The sequence below is a fragment of the Podarcis cretensis genome, assembly GCF_951804945.1.
Source record: "Podarcis cretensis genome assembly, chromosome: 3".
Lineage (NCBI taxonomy): Eukaryota > Metazoa > Chordata > Lepidosauria > Squamata > Lacertidae > Podarcis > Podarcis cretensis.
In genome coordinates, this window is record NC_137172.1 from 2,652,354 (window position 1) to 2,674,420 (window position 22,067).

At 47.5% G+C, this 22,067-nt stretch overlaps 4 long non-coding RNA genes across 4 annotated transcripts; 3 read left to right on the plus strand and 1 right to left on the minus strand.

Moving 5' to 3' along the window:
• On the plus strand, nt 1-1,230 carry LOC307211997. Its single transcript, XR_013836703.1, has 3 exons — nt 1-140; nt 408-539; nt 1,115-1,230. It is a non-coding gene; the product is annotated as an uncharacterized lncRNA (long non-coding RNA).
• Nucleotides 1,231-5,460: 4,230 nt separating this feature from the next.
• On the plus strand, nt 5,461-14,268 carry LOC307212133. The gene is made up of 2 exons (XR_013836857.1): nt 5,461-5,546; nt 14,186-14,268. It is a non-coding gene; the product is annotated as an uncharacterized lncRNA (long non-coding RNA).
• LOC307212080 lies at nt 10,110-11,077 on the plus strand. Its single transcript, XR_013836804.1, has 2 exons — nt 10,110-10,206; nt 10,780-11,077. It is a non-coding gene; the product is annotated as an uncharacterized lncRNA (long non-coding RNA).
• Nucleotides 14,269-18,075: 3,807 nt separating the features above from the next.
• Nucleotides 18,076-20,270, minus strand: LOC307212011. The gene is made up of 3 exons (XR_013836722.1): nt 20,105-20,270; nt 19,092-19,223; nt 18,076-18,370 (listed from the first exon to the last, which is right to left on the minus strand). It is a non-coding gene; the product is annotated as an uncharacterized lncRNA (long non-coding RNA).
• Nucleotides 20,271-22,067: the final 1,797 nt, after the last annotated feature.

The window sequence follows — 22,067 nt, forward strand, 5'->3', positions numbered from 1 at the left end:
AGTAGAGGGACCTCTCCTTACGCTGTCAACTGCTCTTCCACTTGGCTTCAGGCATCTCCAGGATTCCCACCAACCTCCAGCCATGAAGATCTTCTGCCTCCTCTCTCTTGCCTTCCTCCTCCTGATGCTGGTGGCTCCAGGTATGGCCTTCTTCTCAGATGCTTCTTCTCTGAGCTCCACAGCTCTCTGTTTTATTCCTTTTAAACCTGCCTCTGAATACCACTTGCAGGGAATCCCAAAGGGATGGGTGGGGAATTCTCCTGACCCTCTGTCCCCCTTTAGAACTTCCCAAAGGGGGCATCTGGTTATCCACTGTGAGACCAGGTTGATGGACTTGATTCCAGCAGCCAGGCTCTTAGTTGCATCTCCCTCTCTTAGTTTGCTTTTCTCTTCACTTTCCCTTACAGATTTCACCGGAGCTCAACGTCCCACCCAGGATTGCCAGAACAATGGGGGCAGCTGCAGAAAAACCTGCAACAAAGGCGAGAAAGAGATTGGGAAGTGTTCGGGAGACAGGCGTTGCTGCAAGCGCAGCTAAGGTGAGTTATAGGCAAAACCATACCTGTTCCTGGAAATATGTCTGTGGCATCTCAAAGAGACACGACCCCCAAAGGCCGCTTCTTTCCCCTGTCTTTGACCCTTAACAGCCACAAGGGGAGGCACTTGCTAGATTCTCCCTAAGGCTAAATTCACTGTTTGGGGATCTTGAGAATTCCCTGATGACATTTGGAGCTACTTGACTCTAGGAACTTGGAAAAGAGAAGCCAGAGAACTGTGCCCAATGTAAAATATGTTATTCGGAAGCATAGAGGGCAGCCTTTGTCAACCAGGTGCTGACTGGATGTTTTGGATTATATCTATCATCAGCCCTAGACAGTGCAGCGAGGCGTTTGGGTTTGGGATGGATACCTCTCCCAACCTCTTCACATTCAGAAGGTCACACTCTAACCAAATCTAACCAGCTGAGCTAAGGTCTGAGCCAACTCTCCAACCCCATGAAATTCCAACTCTGATAGCATCCAGCTCTTTGGTCTTCAGCGGGTCCCTGGCCTGTTTTGAGCACCCTCCCACCTGTATTCATGGTGTTTCCTCTCTTTTTCATTTAACTCTACAGCAGACCCATCACGCATCATCTCTAACGAAAGGAAGACCACCCCGCTTCATCTCTGGAGATGTAGCTACCTTGACTGCACCTCTGCAGAAACCTCTTTGCTCACTGCTGCTGCTGCTGCTGCTGCTGCTGAAGGCAATTCCGAGAATGATCCATCCCTGCCCAATACTTTCTGCCTATTTACTCCAGAACAAGTCCTGCTGTGCTCAGTGAGGCTGGCATCTTTGTAACTGGGTTTAGGATGGGATTTGACTGCTCATTTGCTTTTGCTTTTCTTTTCAATAAATGCAAGCATTGGAAACCTCTGTGTGGTGGTGCCTTGTATGAAAAGGGGCACCAGCTTGGGTTGGGGTCTCTACCATTTCATCTCCATACTGTGACTTTGATTTGATTTGGGAGTAACTGACAGGTGCTTCTGTACACCAACACAGTAGAATTGGAAACTGGCCCAGTTCTGAAGGAGGTTGAGAGGGGCCGTTGGTGGGGGGGGGGGAGAAGCAATGCTAGACACATCCCCTTCTGGGTCAAAATGGAGCAAAATCGCAATTATCATCATTAAATCCTACAATTATAGAGTTGGAAGGGACCCTGAGGGTCAACTAGTCCAAGTTAAAGACAGATGGCCATCCATTCTCTGCTTAAAATTCTCCACTGAAGGAGAGTCCACCACCTTCTGAGGGAGTCCATTCCATGGTCCAACAACTCTTTCCGTCAAAAAATCTTCCTAATGTTCAGTTGGACAAAATTCAGCACTCCTCCCCCCACACGTCATGTGGGAAAACCCTGCCCTAAACCCACCTCTGCCCCAGGAACCACCAAAATCTGATCTGGAGAGTCATTCTAATCTTTAGAGCAGATTTTGAGGTGCCTGGGGGAGTCTTCAAGGGAGAGGAGGGAAATGTCCTATACCAAGCAGAAATCTCTTGCCTGAACAGGACAGCAGCCGTGGAAACAACCCAATCTTTCCAGCACCAAACTGTTCCATTGCCCTTCCATGCCCTCGATCAGACTCCATATCCATTTTTCCAAAGAAAGGGAAGGTTTTACTCTCTTTTTCCAAATGGTCTGAATGTGTGTGTTGTGCTGTTTGCATTTTACTTGTGGTGCTGAATCAACACTTGGTTTTGATGTTGTTGGAAATGGCAAGCATTGGTATGAAATTGTGTGCACCGTTGTGAATTTATGGGTCCAAGGGAGAGAGATGGGGGGCTCAAAAGTGAGGGTCACACTCTCATGTTATTCTGGGGAGGAGTATTAGTGCCAGCCATCAGCTGTTGGTCTGTGCTGTGTCCTGTCTTTTGAAACTTATGGGACATCTGCTCATCTTTTGCAACCTACACAGACATGGGGTGTCTTCAGCATCCTTTCCCGAGAGACTGAATTGCAAGATGCAGCAGGCAAGGTGGGGAGCCTGTGGTCTCACCGCTGAGTTCTGTTTCCTCACCATGTCTGGCTGCAAGTCAGACAAATATTGCTCCATGATCAGCAAATGTCCACAGGGGGAAAAGGTGTGTGAAGCAACAGGCAACTGCTTCCGTGAAACACAGAGGAATTGGGAATTGGCCCAGATCAGAAGGAGGTGGGGGAGGGAGAGGTGGGTGAGAGTTGGGAACAGCAATGCCAGGTCAAAATGGAGCAAAATGGCATTTATCATAGAATCCTAGAATAGTAGAGTTGGAAAGGTCCATGGGTGGCTCAAAATATGTATAAAAACATCAAAACACATTAAACATTAAACTTTTAAAACTTCCCTATACAAGACTGCATGTTTCATAAACAGTAATTGAGCACCTCACCTTCAAGGAAACTGAATTCTGGGCAAACACTGAAACTCCTGCGTTTTCTCAATGCTCAGCAATTTGGGTGTTGCGTAACAATATTATCAAGGAAACCTCACATGCGTTATTCCCCCCTTTTCTCCAGTTCCATATCTGAATCGGTTTGCATGGAAAGGGGTGATTTTGGCATTGCTGCTCCCAAATCCCACCCACTGTCCCCCAATATCACCTTCCGATCTGGGCTAATTCCCAAATTCACTGTGATGAATCTGGCAGTTGCTTCACCCAACTTTGCTGCCTGTGGGCATCCGATGGAGCAACGCTTGTCCGTTTACTTGAAGCAAGACCAGGTGGGGAAATGGGACTTAGCCCTGTGGCCACCTTGCCTGCTGGGTTTGAACTTCAGGCTCTTGGGAAAGGATGCTGAAGACATCTCCTGGGGCCCATCTCTGTGGAGATTGCAAAAGACCAGCAACTGCTTCCATATGATACAGGCACTGCCCAGACGAACAGCTCACCACTGGCACTGATACTTCTCCCCTTCTCCAAAATTAAATTAAAAAGCCTTGCCATCACCTTTGGGTGCCCATTTTTTGAAGCTGAAGTTGGATGGGCACTGGTCAGAGATTCCTGCATTGCAGGGGTTTGACTAGATGACACTTGGGGTATCTTCCGATGCTGAAGCTCAGAACCTCATGAACCTCAGAGCGCATGAACCTCAGGGCTTGCCACATACATCTTGCAAATGAAGGTTGGCAACCCACTAGATTTCAACAGTCCTCGAGGCACCTATAATTTGTATCATCCTTCCTTCCCCAGTCCACTTGGCTTCTGGTGCCTCCAGGATTCCCACCAACCTCCAGCCATGAAGATCTTCTGCCTCCTCTCTGTTGCCATCCTCTTCTTGATGCTAGTGGCTCCAGGTAATGCCTTCTTCTCAGAAGCTTCTTCTCTGAGCAGCTTCCCAGCTCTCAGCTTTATTCCTTTTAAACCTGACTCCGAACACCACTTGCTGTGACTCCCAAAGTGGTGGGATCTTGCCCCTATGTCCTCCTGGAGAATATCCCAAATGGGACTTTAGGTTGGACATTGTGAGATGAGGATACTGGACTAGATGGGCCCCCTTTGGGCAGATCCACCAGTCTAACACTTCTTATTACCTCATTTATAAGATCCACGGAAGCTTTCAAACTTGTAATAATGCGCTTCAGCACACTCAGCTTTGCCTTTTGTAAAAGACATGGCCAGTTTCCTGGGCAAGGGGGCTTCTCTCTCCCAGTCTGCCAGTGGCCGCCCAGGGAAGCGAGTGACTCTGATGCAGCAGCCTTCCCTACCACCTTGGCTCAGACCCTGTCCTGAAGGTGCAGGGATGCTGCAGAAGGGACTGACTCTCTGCTCCAGCCCTGCATTCTTCCTACACCAGCTTTCCCCATCCTGGTGCCCTCCGGGTGTCCAAGCCAGCAGGGCCATTGTGGAAGAAGTTGTGGAAGGTCAGTCCTGAGAGACAGAGCCTTCAAAGTCTTCTTTTTCTTCCTCCAGATTTCACCAGAGCCAAAGTTGCTGTTCCGATATGTGAACGTATCGGTGGGAAATGCATAAGATGGTGCCCAAAGCCACTTTTTATGTGTTCATCTGCCCTAATGTGTTGCCGTTAAGGTGAGTTAAATCCAGTCTTAGCTGTGCCCAAAAATTAGTCTCATGAACCCAAATGCATGAGGCTCATCGCTCTGTCCCCTCCCTCCACCTCCCTCTCTTAACCTTTCCAGCCAGTTTAAGGGGAACAATATTAATGTGTGCACAGGGGGTTGAAAACCCTTTCCTCTCACCTTGCTGTCCCCATGAAAGCTCTCTGACCCCTCAGCCACAACTCCCCTTAGCCTCCCTTGGTCAAAAAACAGCTCTTCGTGGCATGAGAGGGTGGGGACTCAGTCGGTGACCCTCCTCAAATAGCAAAGGCAAGCTGTGTGAAATGTCCCTGTGAAGGTGGTTATTGAATCACAGAATCGTAGAATTGGAAGAGAAATTCCAATGGCTGGGAGGGAAAGGATTAAATGCACACCAGCGCAGAAACAATGATCTTCTCAAATGTGTCTTCTCCTGGGGTTGCGTTTCCTAAGAAGGAGGAGGAGGAGGAGAAAGAACCACATTAGAAAAAAAGTGTGTATGGCAGCCAAGCTCCACTCAAATTCCCCCAAGTGCATATATGAAATGCCCAGAGGTCTCTCTTACAATCATAGAATAGAAATGTAGCGTTGGGAGGGACCAAGGGGTCATCTAGTCCAACCCTCTGCAAAACAGACCCTCTGTGTGCAGTTTGAACTCTGACAACAGCAGCTCTTCTGCCTCCCAGTTGGAGTCACTGGTTTGGGTTTTCTCAACCACCACCAACACCCGTTTTAACAGTGTCTCCTCCTCTCACAGGATGGTAACTCTGCAGATCTCCGATGCAAGACCTCTGGTGAAAGGAAGACCACCCTGCTCCCCTCTGATGTGCAGCTGCCTCGACTGCACCCCCATCTCTGCTGGGGAAGAAACCGCTTTGCTTGATGCTGCTGAAGGCAGTGCTGCTGGGAAGGAGTCAAGAGGGGGCCATCCTGTCTGCCTGTCTACTCACGAGTAAGCCCCACTGTGGCCCGTGGGGCCTGACTCCTTAGTAAGTGGGCTCAGGATTCGAGATTGGATTTGGTTTGCCTGCAAAAATGCTTTAGCTTTTTCTTTTTAATAAATGCAAGCATTGGAAAGCTTTGTGTTGGTTCATGTTGTGAAACGTGTGCTGGGTTGAGGGGATATTTGAGCCAATTGACAAATATCAACAGGGAGCCACCACAGAAAAGTCCTCTTCTCTCATTTCCACCCTCCAAACCTCTTGCGAAGGAGGCACACGAAGAAGGGCTTCTGATGATGATCTCAGGGTCCAGGTCAGCTAATATGGGGAGAGGCTGTCCGTGAGATATTTTGGTCCTGAGCCCATGAGGTGTGTGAGAGGTGAGTTGGAAGCAGCCCGGAAGCTGGAGACACAGATTCTTGTTTGCTGTGCAGGGGACCCAAAGCTGTGATAAACTGAGAAGACTGATTTGGGGGATGTTAATGCTGTGATCTCATCCATTTTATACTCAAGCTCTCTCTATATGTTCATTAAAAAAACATATCACCTAAATACACCAAAGTCTCTGATCACCTTCAAGGAAACAGATCTCTGGGTAAACACTGAAGCCCCTGGGTTTTCTCCATGCTCAGCAATTTGGGTGCAGTGTAACAATATTTTCAAGGAATCCTCAAATGTGTTATCTACCAATTTTATCCAGCTCCATCCCTGAATATTTCAATGGAAAGGGATGTCTTTGGCATTGCTGCTCCCCACTCCCACCCCCTGTCCCCCCAATATCACCTTCTGATCTGGGCTCATTCTCAAGTTCACTGTGATGAATCTGGCAGTTGCTTCACCCAACTTTGCTGCCTGTGGGCATCCGATGGAGCAACGCTTGTCCGTTTACTTGAAGCAAGACCAGGTGGGGAAATGGGACTTAGCCCTGTGACCACAGTTTCCCCACCTTGCCTGCTGGGTTTGAACTTCAGGCTCTTGGGAAAGGATGCTGAAGACATCTCCTGGGGCCCATCTCTGTGGAGATTGCAAAAGACCAGCAACTGCCTGCTAAATGTTACAGGCACAGCCCAGACCAACAGCCCACAACTGGCACTGATACCTCTTCCACTTCCCCAAATTTAAATATAAAAGCCTTGCCCTCTCCTTTGGATGCCCACTTTTTGTAGTCCCCCCCCCCCATATATTCTCAATAATGCAGAGAAGTTTAAACCAGTGTCAACCAGAAATATTAAAATGAAGCATCAAGCAACACAAACACCATAAAAGCAGCACAACGCAAAAACGCAAACAGAGAGCAGGACAGTGCTCAAACAGCGTCCGGAAAAGGATGAAGATAGGAGTTGACTTTAAGTGATATTTTGGGATTGCCACCAGCATTGACCAGAAAAGGGCAGCAGTGGCAGTTGGGAGACAAATTCAATGGGGGGAATCTGTAGCCAGTGTGGTGCCCTCCACCAGATGCTGTTGACGCAGAACACCCACCTCACCCCCCTTTCTCTTCCTGCTGCTTTCCCCTGTGTGAAGCCATTTAAAGTTAGCACACCTCTCCACAAAGGTGGGAATTTGGGACTCATCATGAAAAAGTGAGAAGCTAAGGTGGCTTAAGGGTTTCTGTGAAAGTCCCAGAATTTTGAGGGCTGTTGGAAACAATGTCTTTGGAAATGTGATGAAGAGACAGAGGGGCAAGAACACATAACAATAGTAATAGTAGCATGATTTGTGGGAATGTTCAGGGATGCAGGAGAGGATATATTGTCTGATAATAGCCTTTCCAACTTGTGTTAACAAGTTCACAATTTAGCAGAGTAACATTCCCCTTTTTAAACTTGCAGCGGATGTGTTTGCTCAGGCTCGCTAAAGCCTCTATAATAACTGTACTGGTATTTCCCCCTTATTCCCTCATAAAAGATAAGACATGACACAGTCTTCTATAAAAGTATAAAAAGAGTTTACTCACACTCTGTTCACAATCGGATCCCAGAAGGCAGACTTAGCTTAGAAAAGTTACATATACCTGGAAACTATCTCATAAGGAGGCAGCCCCTTTGTCCTCTCTTGGAAGCCAAGAGAGCATCTTTGGCTAAGCAGATGTTGCTTCTTCGATGCATGTAGTCAGAGAGAGAGAGAGATGGCTGCCCTGCCCTGTGCTTTTGTCGTTACCTGCACAGGTGAGTCCACGCCCACCTCTAGTCACATGCAGAGGAAATCTGTCCCAGCCCAGAAGGAAACAGGACGTTTACCTGCTTGCTGGACAAACATTCCTCCCCATGTGTAAACATGTTCACTCTAGGAATGTTGTACTTGACTGCTCTTGTGTTTCACATCCAACATGATTGAGGGAATTGGGGAGATTGAGAGGAAAAATGAGAGCCGTCTTCCAATATCTCAAAGGCTGCCATGTAGAGAATGGAGCAAGCTTGAGGGGAGAGGGGAGAATCCCAACCAATGGATTCAAAACATTAGGAATACCTGAGTTTTTCCACAGTGGAATGGACCCCTTCCAAAGATGGTGGGCTCTCTCCCTTGCAGGAGCATTTGAAGCAGAGGTTGGATGGGCACCAGTCGGAGATTCCTGCAATGCAGGGGTTGGACTAGATGACTATTGGAGTACCTTCCAGTGCTGAAGCTCTATGCGTTTATGATTCTATGGTCTTTGGCTCACTAGATGACTCTTGGGGTAACCTTCCAGTGCTGAAGCTCTATAAGTCTATAATTCTGTGGTCTTTGGCTGCTCCTTGGCACTTGAAACTCAGAGCTTGCCACATCCATCCTGCAAACAACGGTTGGCATCCCACAAGATTTCAACAGGCCTCCAGTCACCTATAAGTAGAGGGACCTCTCCTTCCCCAGACAACTGCTCTTCCACTTGGCTTCAGGCATCTCCAGGATTCCCAACAACCTCCAGCCATGAAGATCTTCTGCTTCCTCTCTGTCGCCTTCCTCCTCCTGATGCTGGTGGCTCCAGGTATGCCCTTTTCTCAGATGCTTCTTCTCTGAGCTCCACAGTTCTCAGCTTTATTCCTTTTAAACCTGCCTCTGAATCCCACTTACAGGGAATCCCAAAGGGATGGGTGGGCAATTCTCTTGCCCCTCTGTCCCCCTTGAGAACTTCCCAAATGGGGCATCTGATTGGCCACTGTGAGACCAGGTTGATGGACTTGATTCCAGCAGCCAGGCTCTTAGGATCTGATTGCCATCCCAATCCTAAAGTATGGGATCTGATCCAAAGAAGCTGTTGCTATAAAATCCGTAATAACACATTTCAGTGCATTCAGCTTTGTGGTGGGGAAGAGAGTGGGCCAGTTTCCTGGGCAAGAGAACTTCTCTCTCCAAGGTTGCTAGTGGCCCCCAGGGAAGCCAGTGACTCTGACAAAGGTTTTCCTACCACCTTGGCTCAAACTTCCTTCTGAAGGTGCAGATGGGAGGAAGAGGGTCTCACTCTCCATCCCAGCCCCCTTTCCTGCATTCATCCTGCACCAGCCTCCCCCAACCTGGTGCCCTCCAGATGTCCTGGCCAGCAGGACTGTTGAGAAACAAAGGATGGCAAGGATACTTGTCGCCAAATATTGGAAAACTCAAGATTTGCCCACGCTGGAAGAATGGCAGATGCAACTGATGGACTATATGGAGCTAGCGGAAATGACCGGCAGAATCCGAGACCTGGGAGAGGAAGCAGTGGAAGAGGATTGGAAGAAATTCAAGGACTATCTTCAAAAACATTGTAAATTACAGTTACAGATAGGTAGCCATGTTGGTCTGCCATAGTCAAAACAAAAAAAATTCCTTCCAGTAGCACCTTAAAGACCAACTAAGTTAGTTCTTGGTATGAGCTTTCGTGTGCATGCACACTTCTTCAGATACCCCTCCCCACCTTCTCACTATATAGAAGGGTCTGGTGGCTTCTGTTTCAGTGTATCTGAAGAAGTGTGCATGCACACGAAAGCTCATACCAAGAACTAACTTAGTTGGTCTTTAAGGTGCTACTGGAAGGAATTTTTTTATTGTAAATTACATGAGTGTTAAGAAGGATGAGAGATTTGAAAATAACAGGGCACCATAAAGTTAGCAGAAAAGATTATGAAAATGAGAGAATTTCATGAGAAAGATATACTTTGAATAAATACTATGTTAAAACAAGGTATTTAAGATTTAGATAAAAATATTCAAAGCTAGGGATAAAATATTTGATATGTGTACAATAAGAATGGAAACAAGGTGATAAGTTGCTGGCTAAAGTTCTATAAATTTGGAACGTAGGAGCGAGAGATGTGAGGAAGTCCAAAAAAGAAAAAAAGAAAAAACGAAGAAAAGATGGTTGTTATAAGATGTAAAATTTTATGTTTGTTTCTTTTTGGTTTGTTTTCTGTTTATTCTGGCTTGTTTTCTGTTTTCTTTTTTCTATTGTATTAATAAAACTCTTAATAATTTTCTTTTTTTTTTAAAAAAAAAAGAGAGAAACAAAGGATGGAAGGTGTAGAAGGCCAGTCCTGGGAGATGGAGCAGCCTTCCCAGTTAGATCCTCTCCTTGGTAGTTGCTCCTTCCTCTCTTAGTTTGCTTTTCTCTTCCCTTTCCCCTGCAGATTTCACCGGAGCTCAACGTCCCACGCAGAAATGCCAGAATAATGGGGGTAGCTGCAGAAAAACGTGCAAGAAAGGCGAGAAAGAGATTGGGAAGTGTTCGGGAGACAGGCGTTGCTGCAAGCGCAGCTAAGGTGAGTTATAGGCAAAACCATACCTGTGTCTGGAAATAACTCTGTAGCATTTCAAAGAGACACGACCCCAAAGGCCAGAGAGTTACAGCTCTGCTTCTTCCCCCTGCCTTTGACCCTTAACAGCCACGGAGTGGAGGGGTGGCACTTGCTAGATTCTCCCAAATGCTAAATTTATTGATTTGAGTTTGGACCTTGAGAATTCTCTGCTGACATTTGGAGCCACTTGACTCCATCAGCTTATAAACAGGAGTGGGATAACTGAGCCGCGTGTGAAACAAGGCTTATAAAAGAATAGAGGGCAGCCTTTGTCAACCAGGTGGCCACCAGATGTTTTGGAGTACATCTCCCATCAGCTCCAGAAAGTGAAAGGAGCAGTTTGGGATCAGGATGGAGACCTCTCCCGACTTCTCTACATCCAGCAGAAAGTTTGAGCTGAACCCCACTCCTCCACCATGTGAAATCCCAATTCCGATAGCATTTGGCTCTTTGGTCTTCAGGGGGTCCCTGGCCTCTTTTGAGCACCCTCCCAAACATATTCATTGTGTTTTCTCTCTTTATCATTTAACTCTACAGCAGACCCATCACGCATCACCTCTGATGAAAGGAAGACCAGCCCATTTCTTCTCTGGAGATGCAGCTGCCTTGACTGCACATCTGCAGAAACCTCTTTGCTCACTGCTGCTGCTGCTGCTGCTGCTGCTGAAGGCGCTTCTGGGAAGGATCCGTCACAGCCCAATCCTTTCTGCCCATTTACTCCAGAGCAAGTCCTGCTGTGCTCAGTGAGGCTGGCATCTTTGTAACTGGGTTTAGGATTGGCTTTGCCTGCTCATGTGCTTAAGCTTTTCCTTTCAATAAATGCAAGCATTGGAAACCTCTGTGTGGTGGTGCCTTGTATGAAAGTGGGCTCTGGGTTCGGGTGGGGACTCTGCCAGTTCCTCTCCATACTGTGACTTTCCTTTGGTTTTGGAGTAACTGGCATGTGCTTCAACATCCTTTCCTGAGAATCTGACGTGCAAGGTGCAGCAGGCAAGGTGGGGAGTTTGTGGTCACACAGCTGAGTTCTTTTTCCTCACCATGTCTGGCTCCAAGTCAGACAAATATTGCTCCATGATCAGGGAATGTCCACAGGCTGAAAAGCTCTGTGAAGCAACAGGCAGCTGCTTCCGTGAAACACAGAGGAATTGGGAATTGGCCCAGATCAGAAGGAGGTTGGCGGGGGGGGGGGAGGTTGGTGAGAGTTGGGGACAATAATGCCAGGTGAAAATGGAGCAAAATGGCATTTATCATAGAATCCTGGAATTGTAGAGTTGGAAGGGACCCTGGGTGGCTCAAAATTATGTATAAAAACATCATAACACATTAAACATCAAACTTTAAAAACTTCTGTATACAAGACTGTTTCATAAACAGGAATTGAGTGCCTCACCTTCAAGGATACTGAATTTTGGTCAAACACTGAAACTCCTGTGTTTTCTCAATGCTCAGCAATTTGGGTGTTGCGTAACAATATTATCAAGGAAACCTCAATGCTTTTGGCATTGCTGCTCCCCACTCTCACCCACTGTCCCCCGATATCACCTTCTGATCTGGGCCAATTCCCAAGTTCACTGTGCTGAATCTGGCAGTTGCTTCACCCAACTTTGCTGCCTGTGGGCATCCGATGGAGCAACGCTTGTCCGTTAACTTGAAGCAAGACCAGGTGGGGAAATGGGACTTAGCCCTGTGGCCACAGGTTCCCCACCTTGCCTGCTGGGTTTGAACTTCAGGCTCTTGGGAATTGCAAAAGACCAGCAACTGCCTGCTAAATGTTTCAGGTGCAGCCCAGACCAACAGCTCACAACTGGCACTGATACTTCTCCCCCTTCTCCAAAATTAAATTAAAAAGCCTTTTCCTCACCTTTGGGTGCCCATTTTTTTAAAGCTGAAGTTGGGTGGGCACCAGTCAGAGATTCCTGCATTGCAGGGGTTTGACTAGATGACTCTTGGGGTATCTTCTGATGCTGAAGCTCAGAACCTCATGAAGCTCAGGGCTTGCCACATCCATCTTGCAAACGACGGTTGGCAATCCACAAGATTTCAACAGTCCTCGAGGCACCTATAATTTGTATGACTGCTCCTTCCCCAGTCAACTGTTCTTCCACTTGGCTTCTGGTACCTCCAGGATTCCTACCAACCTCCAGCCATGAAGATCTTCTGCCTCCTCTCTGTTGCCGTCCTCCTCTTGATGCTGCTGGCTCCAGGTATGGCCTTATTCTCAGAAGCTTCTTCTCTGAGCAGCTTCACAGCTCTCCGCTGAATTCAATTTAAACCTGCCTCTGAACATCACTTGCTGTGACTCCCAAAGAGATGGGATCTTGCCCCTCTGTCCTCGTGGAGAGTTTCCCAAATGGGGCTTCTGTGAGAAGAGGATGCTGGACTCGATGGGCCCCCTGGGCAGATCCACCAGTCTTACACTTCTTATTACCTCATTTATAAGATCCATGGAAGCTGTTGTGTTCAAATCTGTAATAATGCCCTTCAGCACACTCAGCTTTGCGGTGAGTAAAAGAAAAGGCCAGTTTCCTGGGCAAGGGGGCTTCTCTCTCCCAGTTTGCCAGTGGCCGCCCAGGGGAGCCAGTGACTCTGACGCAGCCTTCCCTACCACCTTGGCTCAGACCCTGTCCTGGAGGTGCAGGGAGGCAGCAGAAAGGACTGACTCTCTGCTCCAGCCCTGCATTCTTCCTGCACCAGCTTTCCCCAACCTGGTGCCCTCTGGAAGTCCAAGCCAGCAGGGCCATTGTGGAAGAAGTTGTGGAAGGTGTAGAAGGTCAGTCCTGAGAGACAGAGCCTTCAAAGTCTTCTTTTTCCTCCTCCAGATTTCACCAGAGCTAAAGTTGCTGTTCCAATATGTGAACGTATCGGTGGGAAATGATTAAGATGGTGCCCGAAGCCACTTTTTATGTGTTCATCTGTCCTAATGTGTTGCCGTTAAGGTGAGTTAAATCCAGTCTTATCTGTGCCCAAAAATTAGTCTCATGAACACAAATGCATGTGACTCGTCGCCCTGTACCCCCCTCCACCTCCCTCTCTTAACCTTTCCAGCCAGTTTAAGGGGAACAATATTAATGTCTGCACAGGGGGTTGAAAACCCTTTCCTCTCACCTTGCTGTCCCCATGAAAGCTCCCTGACCCCTCAGACACAACTCCCCTTAGCCTCCCTTGGCTCAAAGAACAGCTCTTCGTGGCATGAGAGGGTGGGGGCTCAGTCGCTGACCCTCCTCAAATAGCAAAGGCAACCTGTGGAACATCCCTGTGAAGGTGGTTATTGAATCACAGAATTGTAGAGTTGAAAGAGAAATTCCAGTGGCTGGGAGGGAAAGGGTTAAATGCACACCAGCACACAAACAATGATCTTCTCAAATGTGTCTTCTCCTGGGGTTGCGTTTCCTAAGAAGGAGGGGGAGGAGGAGGAGAAAGAACCACATTAGAAAAAAAGTGTGTGTGTCAGCCAAGCCCCACTCAAATCCCCCCAAGTATATATATGAAATGCCCAGAGGTCTCTCTTACAATCATAGAATAGAAATGTAGCGTTGGGAGGGACTGAAGGGGTCATCTAGTCCACCCCTCTGCAAAACAGACCCTCTGTGTGCACTTTGAATTCTGACAACAGCAGCTCTTCTGCCTCCCAGTTGGAGTCACTGGCTGGGGATTTCAGAACCAGCACCAGCACCCATATTAACAGTGTCTCCTCCTCTCACAGGAGGGGGTTAACTCTGCCGATCTCCGGTGCAAGACCTCTGGTGAAAGGAAGACCACCCTGCTCTCCTCTGATGTGCAGCTGCCTCAACTGCACCCCCCCCCATCTCTGCTGGGGAAGAAACCGCTTTGCTTGATGCTGCTGAAGGCGATGCTGGGAAGGAGTCAAGAGGGGGCCATCCTGTCTGCCTGTCTACTCATGAGTAAGCCCACTGTGGCCAGTGGGGCCTGACTCCTTAGTAAGTGGGCTCGGGATTGGAGCTTGGATTTGGTTTGCCTGCAGAAATGCTTTATCTTTTTCTTTTTAATAAATGCAAGCATTGGAAACCTTTGTGTTAGTTCATGTTGTGGAAAGTTGTGCTGGGTTGAGGGGATATTTGAGACAATGGACAAATATCAACAGGGAGCCACCACAGAAAAGTCCTCTTCTCTCATTTCCACCCTCCAAACCTCTTGCGAAGGAGGCACACGAAGAAGGGCTTCTTCTTTTTAATAAATGCAAACATTGGAAAACTTTGTGTAGGTCCATGTTCTGAAAAGGTGTGCTGGGTCTTGTTTTCTGTTGGACTCTAATATATGATATGCGAAACACATAAATACAAAAACCAGAGATAACGAGAAAGGATATGTGTTTAGGATTCCATGGAGACATGAGATTCCTCCATGTGTACAATATCCTGAAACAGGGCAGGGGAAGGTCTGAGCTCCTGCCAACCTCCTTGGTTGTTCTGATAGTGGCCAACCAGATGCCCACAGACAGGACCACAGCCCAAGAGTGCTCCTTCTTCCCACAGTCTCCTGCCATGACAATGGAGGGAGAACAAAGGCATTGTGATGAGTAGCCAGAGGTATCTTCCACGTTGTCTGGAGAACCCCCGGGATCCCCATCCCTGTCTTATAGAATTATGGATTTGTAGAGTTGGAAGAGACTGTGAGGGTCATCTAGTTGGGTCCCCTGCAATGCAGGAATCTCAGCTGAAACACTGTCCAAATAGCTCCTACTGTCAGAAAGTTTTTCCGAATGTTTAGTCAGAATCTCCTTTCTTGTAACTTGAAGACATTGGTCCGGGTCTCACCTTCCAGAGTAGCAGAAAACAAGCTTGCTTCATCTTCTGTGTGAAAGCCCTTTAGATATTTGAAGGTGGCTCTCATAGGATCCCCATCCCTGTCTTATAGAATTATGGGTTTGTAGAGTTGGAAGGGACTGTGAGGGTCAGCAAGTCGGGTCCCCTGCAATGCAGGAATCTCAGCTGAAGCATCCATGACAGATGGCCATCCAACCTCTGCTTACAAACCTCCAAGGAAGGAGAGACCACAACCTCCTGAGACAGACTGTTCCACTGTCAAATAGCTCCTACTGTTAGAAAGTTTTCCCGAATGTTTAGTCCCGAATGTGTGAAAGCCCTTTAGATATTTGAAGGTGGCTATCGTATCTTCTTAAGGAAAGGTGGGTTGGAAGCTGCCCAAACCTTGTGATCATTCCTGGACAGATGAGGCCCCTCAGGTGAGTTCTTCTACCCCATCATCTGGGTGACACTCACATAACTCTCAAGATTTGGTGCAGCTGATGCTCTCCTCCCCCTCCTTTCTTGCTTGCATTTCATCATACCTCAATACCTGAAGGAGCCCCTCTCCCCATATGAACCTACCGAGACCCTGAAATCATCATTTGAGGCCGTTCTTTGTGTTCCTCCTCCCCAAGATGTCCAGAGGGTGGCAACACAGGCATGGGCATTTTCTGTGATTGGATGATGTCCCCAGGGGGTTTGGGGAGATATGGATTTGTTTTTGTTTTATTATGATGCATTTTGTGTTTTTTATCTTTTTTTTATGTTGTGAACTGCCCTGTAATCTACAAATGAAGGATGGTAAACAAATCAGAAGCAGAATCAGAAGCAGAATCATACCACCATGGACCATGGACTAAAATACAATATCCATTATAAGTCAATACCTTTACTTGACTGACTACAGGTCACCAAACAATGCGCAAGCTTTTGAGTTCTGCGGAATACTTCTTTGGGCTGGATATTAAGCAAATGAGGCTGTGGGTGGAGGGCAAAAATCTGGTCTAGGGTTAAAATTTGCCTTGGTGTGAGTCTTAAGGTGCAAAGCAAGAAGAAGGGTCAGACCGCTTGATACAGATTTTGCTTGGATCACAACTCTGGATCCCACCCCTGACCATTGGCTACTGGTGGGAATTGGATCTGGAAGGTCAGAGCTTCCCAGACATGACGTGATAATGGAGATTCCAGGTTTCATGCTGGGAGAAGTACAACAGACCATTCCCCATATTTGAAAGGATCAACTACAGCTGTTCCCTAGATTAAGGTTACCAGATTTTATTTTTTTTCAATGAATCCAGGGACACTTTAAATAAATAAATAATGTGATTGTGTTGTGTTCTGTTGAAATTGCTAATAATAAATAAATAAATAAATAAATATATACTACATGTTCGAGACATTGATGCTGCACCAGTGGCAGTGGCAGAGAGGCCGCCTCTGCCTTGACCTCAACCGCCACGTTTCCCCTTCCTCCAAGGCTTCTATCTCCTCTTTCGATGAGCCTGGGCAGCCCCTGAGTTGTTGGTTCTTCGGTGGTGGGGGTGAGGAAGCAGTGCACAGTGGGTAATGCATGGAAGGCAGAGAAGGAGGGCCGAGAGCAGCAGTGGTGAGGCCATCGGCGCATCCCCAATCTCATTCCTACTTGCGTGCATTCAGGAGGGGGCAGGGATCCCTCAGTTGGGAAGGGAGAGATCCCCACCCCGCCCTGCTTGCACGCAAGTAGGAGTTGGGCGGCTGCTCCGATAGGCAGCATGAAGCCTCCCTTTGCAGCTTAGTTGCTGGGGTCAGGGAAGGTGGAGGCAGCCCAGAAGCTGCATCTTGGAGCCCCTGCACCACCAACACATGGGGACTTCCCAGCAGCTCCTGAAGCCAGCCAGAGCCAACTGCTCCGGCTCCTGAGACTGCCGCTGCTGCGTTTCCCGGGGACATTGGATGAAATCCGGGGACATTCCGGGGCTGGAATTTGTCTGGGGACTTATGCACAAATCTGAGGACTGTCCCCGGGAAACGGGGACATATGGTAACCCAACCCTAGATCCAGCTCTGGCCTTAAATGAAACGTTGTCAGGTTCCTGGTGGTCTAAGGTATTAAAGAGACAGTTATATTTATGAATGGGAGACAGGACTTAAATTCCCAGCCAGCCATGAAGCTCACTGGCTGACTCTGGGCCAGTCACTAACTTTCAGTCTTGCCTACCTCACAGAGTTGTTGCCAGGACGAAATGAAGAGGGGGAGAACTGTGTGCCCCACCTTGAGTTCCCTGGCAGTTCGGACCCCTGGAGCGTACACCAAGAAGCTGCAGACTCTGCACCCCTACATTCTGTTGACAATTAGCAATGGTTCCACCTTTTTCTGTGGCACCACAATTTAGGGAGGATATTGACAAGCTGGAAGGTGTGCAAAGGAGGGGACCAAGATGATCAAGGTTCTGGAAATGAAGCCGTATGAGGAATGGTTGAGGGAGCTTGGTAGGTTTAGCCTGGAGAAGAGGAGACTGAGAGGAGATATGATATTCATCTTCAAATATCTTATGGGTTGTCATATGGAAGATGGAGCAAGCTAGTTTCCTCCTTCTCGGGGGGTAGGACTCAAACCAGTGGAATCAAATTCCATGAATGGAGATTCCGACTGAACATTAGGAAGATCTTTTTGAAGGAAAGAGTTGTTTGACAGTGGAATGGACTCCTTCAGAAGGTGGTGGACCCTCCTTCAGTGGAGAATTTTAAGCAGAGATTGGATGGCCACCTGTCAAAGATTCTTTAGCTTGGACTAGTTGACCCTCAGGGTCCCTTCCAAATCTATAATGCTAGGATTCTCTGATGATAATTGCAATCTTTCTCCATTTTGACTTGGAAGGGGATGTGTCTAGCATTGCTTCCCCCACGCCCACCAACTGCCCCCCTGAACCTCCTTCAGATATAGGCCAATTCCCAATTCCACGGGTTTGCACAGAAACACCTGCCAGTTACTCCCAAATCTAATAAACGTCACAGTATGGAGAGGAACTGGCAGAGACCCCACCCCACCCCAGAGCCCCCTTTCATACAAGGCACCACCACACAGAGGTTTCCAATGCTTGCATTTATTGAAAGGAAAAGCTAAAGCAAATGAGCAGGTGAATCCCATCCTAAACCGAGTTACAAAGATGCCAGCCTCACTGAGCCCAGCAGGACTTGCTCTGGAGTAAACGGGCAGAAAGGATTGGGCTGTGACGGATCCTTCCCAGAAGCGCCTTCAGCAGCAGCAGCAGCAGCAGCAGTGAGCAAAGAGGTTTCTGCAGATGTGCAGTCAAGGCAGCTGCATCTCCAGAGAAGAAATGGGGTGGTCTTCCTTTCGTCAGAGGTGATGCGTGATGGGTCTGCTATAGAGGAAACACTGTGAATATGGGGGGTATAGAAATAGGCCAGGGGTTCCCCTGGAACAACAAAGAGCCTAATGATATCAGAGTTGGGATTTCATGGGGGAGGGGGTTGGCTCAGACCTTAGTTCAGCTCTTTAGAGTTGGTTTGAGTGTGACCTTCTGCCATAGCTGTCAACCTTTCCTTTTTTTGTGGGAAATTCCCTTATTCCAGCTCCGTTTCCCACTGCTTCCCACTGCTATCCCAGATTGTTAGATATCCCATAGACTGTCCCCGGGACAGGTGAAGCTGCTGATCCCTTATTTTCAAATCCGAAAGTTGACAGCTATGCCTTCTGCTGAATGTGCAGAAGAGAGTTCTCCATCCAAATGCCTCCTTACGCAGTCTGGGGCTGATAATCCAAAACATCTGGTGGCCACCTGGTTGACAAAGGCTGCCCTCTAGGCTTACAAAAACCTTGTCCCACACTGGGCTCCGTTCTCCAGCTCCTGTTTTCTAAGCTGATGGAGTCAATTGGCTCCAAATGTCATCAGGGAATTCTCAGCATCCAAACTCAAAACAATGAATTTAGCATTCAGGAGAATCTAGAAAGTGCCCCCACCCACCCATGGCTGTTAAGGGTCAAAGAAGCAGATCTGTAACTCTCCGGCCTTTGGAGTCGTGTCTCTTTGAGATGCCACAGACTTATTTCCAGGCACAGGTATGGTTTTGCATATAACTCACCTTAGCTGCGCTTGCAGCAACGCCTGTCTCCCGAACACTTGCCAATCTCTTTCTCGCCTTTGTTGCAGGTTTTTCTGCAGCTGCCCCCATTGTTCTGGCAATCCTGGGTGGGACGTTGAGCTCCGGTGAAATCTGCAGGGGAAAGGGAAGAGAAAAGCAAACTAAGAGAGGGAGATGCAACTACCAAGTGGGGGATCCACCTGGGAAGTCTGCTCCACCTCCCAGGACTGGCCTTCTACACCTTCCACCCTTTGTTCCTCAACAATCCCGCTAGCCAGGATGTCTGGAGGGCACCAGGTTGGGGGAGGCTGGTGCAGGATGAATGCAGGAAAGGGGGCTGGGATGGAGAGTGAGGCCCTCCCCCTCCCCCCTGCACCTTCACCAGGACGGCTGACCCAAGGCAATCACTGGTGTCCTTGGGGCCCTGGAAATCTTGGAGAGAGAAGTTCTTTTGCCCAGGAAACTGGCCCACTCTGTTCTCCACCACAAAGCTGAATGCATGCCTTCCTTGGCAATCTTCACAGAACTTCAGCCTAATGGTTGCCATCAATTTGAGTTGAATTAATTTTAATGAAATGATTTTAGAATGTTGTATTATTTTATTATTGTTAGCTGCCCTGAGCCCGGCTTCGGCTGGGGAGGGCGGGATATGAATAAAATTTATTATCATTATCATTATCATTATCATTATCATTATTATGTGTTATTGCAGATTTTATAGCAACAGCTTCTTTGGTTCAGATTCCATACTTTAGGATTGCAATGACAATCAGATCCCAAGAGCTTGGCTGCTGGATCAGGTCAAAGGGCCCACATCTAGTCCATCAACCTGGTCTCACAGTGGCTAACCAGATGCCCTATTTGAGAAGTTCTAAGTGGGGACAGAGGGTCAAGAGAATTCTCCACCCATCCCTTTGCGATTCCCTGCAAATGGTATTCAGCGGCAGGTTTAAAAGGAATAAAACAGAGAGCTGTGGAGCTCAGAGAAGAAGCATCTGAGAAGAAGGCCTTACCTGGAGCCACCAGCATCAGGAGGAGGAAGGCGACAGAGAGGAGGCAGAAGATCTTCATGGCTGGAGGTTGGTGGGAATCCTGGAGATGCCTGAAGCCAAGTGGAAGAGCAGTTGACAGTGGAAGGAGAGGTCCCTCTACTTATGGGTGCCTGGAGGGCTGTTGAAATCTTGTGGGAAACCAAATGTCTTTCACAGCATAGATGTCACAATTCCTGTGGGGCAGAAGGAGATGAGAATTGCTGTCTGGATTTGAGTAATGCTCTTGTGCAAAACCACATATGGATGAATGACCACAAACCTGGGTAGCCTCACTGACAGTCAAAGAGAGGGAATTGGGTTGTTTCTAAAATGGTGCCCTTGATGAAGGAATTTCCCAAGAATGCATTGAGATTACAGATATTTTATTTCTTGGAGGAGAGTGCTATCAGGGCTACTGGCCATCATGGCTACGTTCTCCCTCTGTTCTTGGCCTCTGAACTCCATTTCTCAGAATCAGAAGCAAGGGGGTTGCTGTTGCTACCAAATTTTGTTTTCGCTGGCTTCTGGTTATTCCTGTGAGAACAAGATACTTGAATCTTGTAGGCTATTGGCCTGATCCAGCAAAGTTCTTCTAATGCCCTTTGCAGAGTTAAAATTAATTCAGATGATGCATTTGTAAAAGAGGTCCTTCACAGCACACTCTTAAAGTATTTACTTTGCTCCTTCAAACATAGTGGTAGCCGCCACCTTAGATGGGTTTGAAAAGGCCTTCCTTGTAGGATACGGGTGGCTGCTGGTCACAACTGTGGCCCTAAGTGCCATTTCCAGGAAGAGGCAGGAAGAAGCCATCCTGGCAAGTTGCCATTGAAAGGCAGATCAAGTCATGAGTTTGCCCAATCTGCTTTGAAAGCCATGCAACTGGCTGGTCATCACTGCCTCTTGTTGAAGCGAGTTCCATAGTTTAACTATATGCTGAATGAAAAGGTCCATTCTTTTATCTCTCCTGAATCTCCTGACACTCAGCTCCACCCGATGTCCCCATCAAACTCCTCTATGAATCCACCTTACCTCCCATAATGAAACACCTGTGTCTCTTCCACCTTTCCCCACACGGTTGTGGGCACCACCATTTAAGAAGGATGTTGTCAAGCTGGAAGGTGTGCAGAAGAGGGCGACCAAGAGGATCCAGCCTGGTGCGGAATGGGGGAATGGGGTAGGTCATGCTTAGCTTGGATAAAATGAGATGTGAGAACCATCTTCAAATATCTCAAGGGCTGCCTCATGAAAAATAGAGCAGACTTCCTTCAGCATGGCCTGTAAGATGGAGCTATTCCGCCTGGCTTTCAATCTGAACTTAGCCTGATCTTTTATTCCCCTTCCTTCCCTCCCGCTCTCCTTTTTATGAAGATTACCCGCTCTGGGATCCCACAGCTAATTCTCTCCTGGTCTCCTCGCTGACCCAATAGGACTAATTTAGCCGCTAGCCCAGGTGGTCATCTAATGTTTATTGGATGGATTTCCCCCCTAAATTGATTTTTGAATTTATTGTTATTCACATTTTATACTGTATTTTATGCTTTTTTGTTGTTGTTGAATCAATTAAGTGTTATAGATTTGTTTCTAGCCCCCTTGAGCCCGGTTTTCTGACATGGGACGGGCGGGGTATAAATAAAATTATTATTATTATTATTATTATTATTATTATTATTATTATTATTATTACCCTGCTCCGGAAGGTAGGGACCAAACCAATGGATTCAAATTCCACGAATGGAGATTTTGACTGAACATTAGAAAGATCTTTCTGAGGGTAAGACTTGTTTGTTTGACTGTGGAATGGACTCCCTCAGAAGGTGGGGGAGTCTGTAAAGAAAAGGAAGGTACATTCTTTCACATGTTGTGGAATTGTAAAATAATTAAAAATTATTGGGTTGCGATCTGTAATGAAATGAAAAGAACATTTAAGATAACCTTTGTTGAAAGA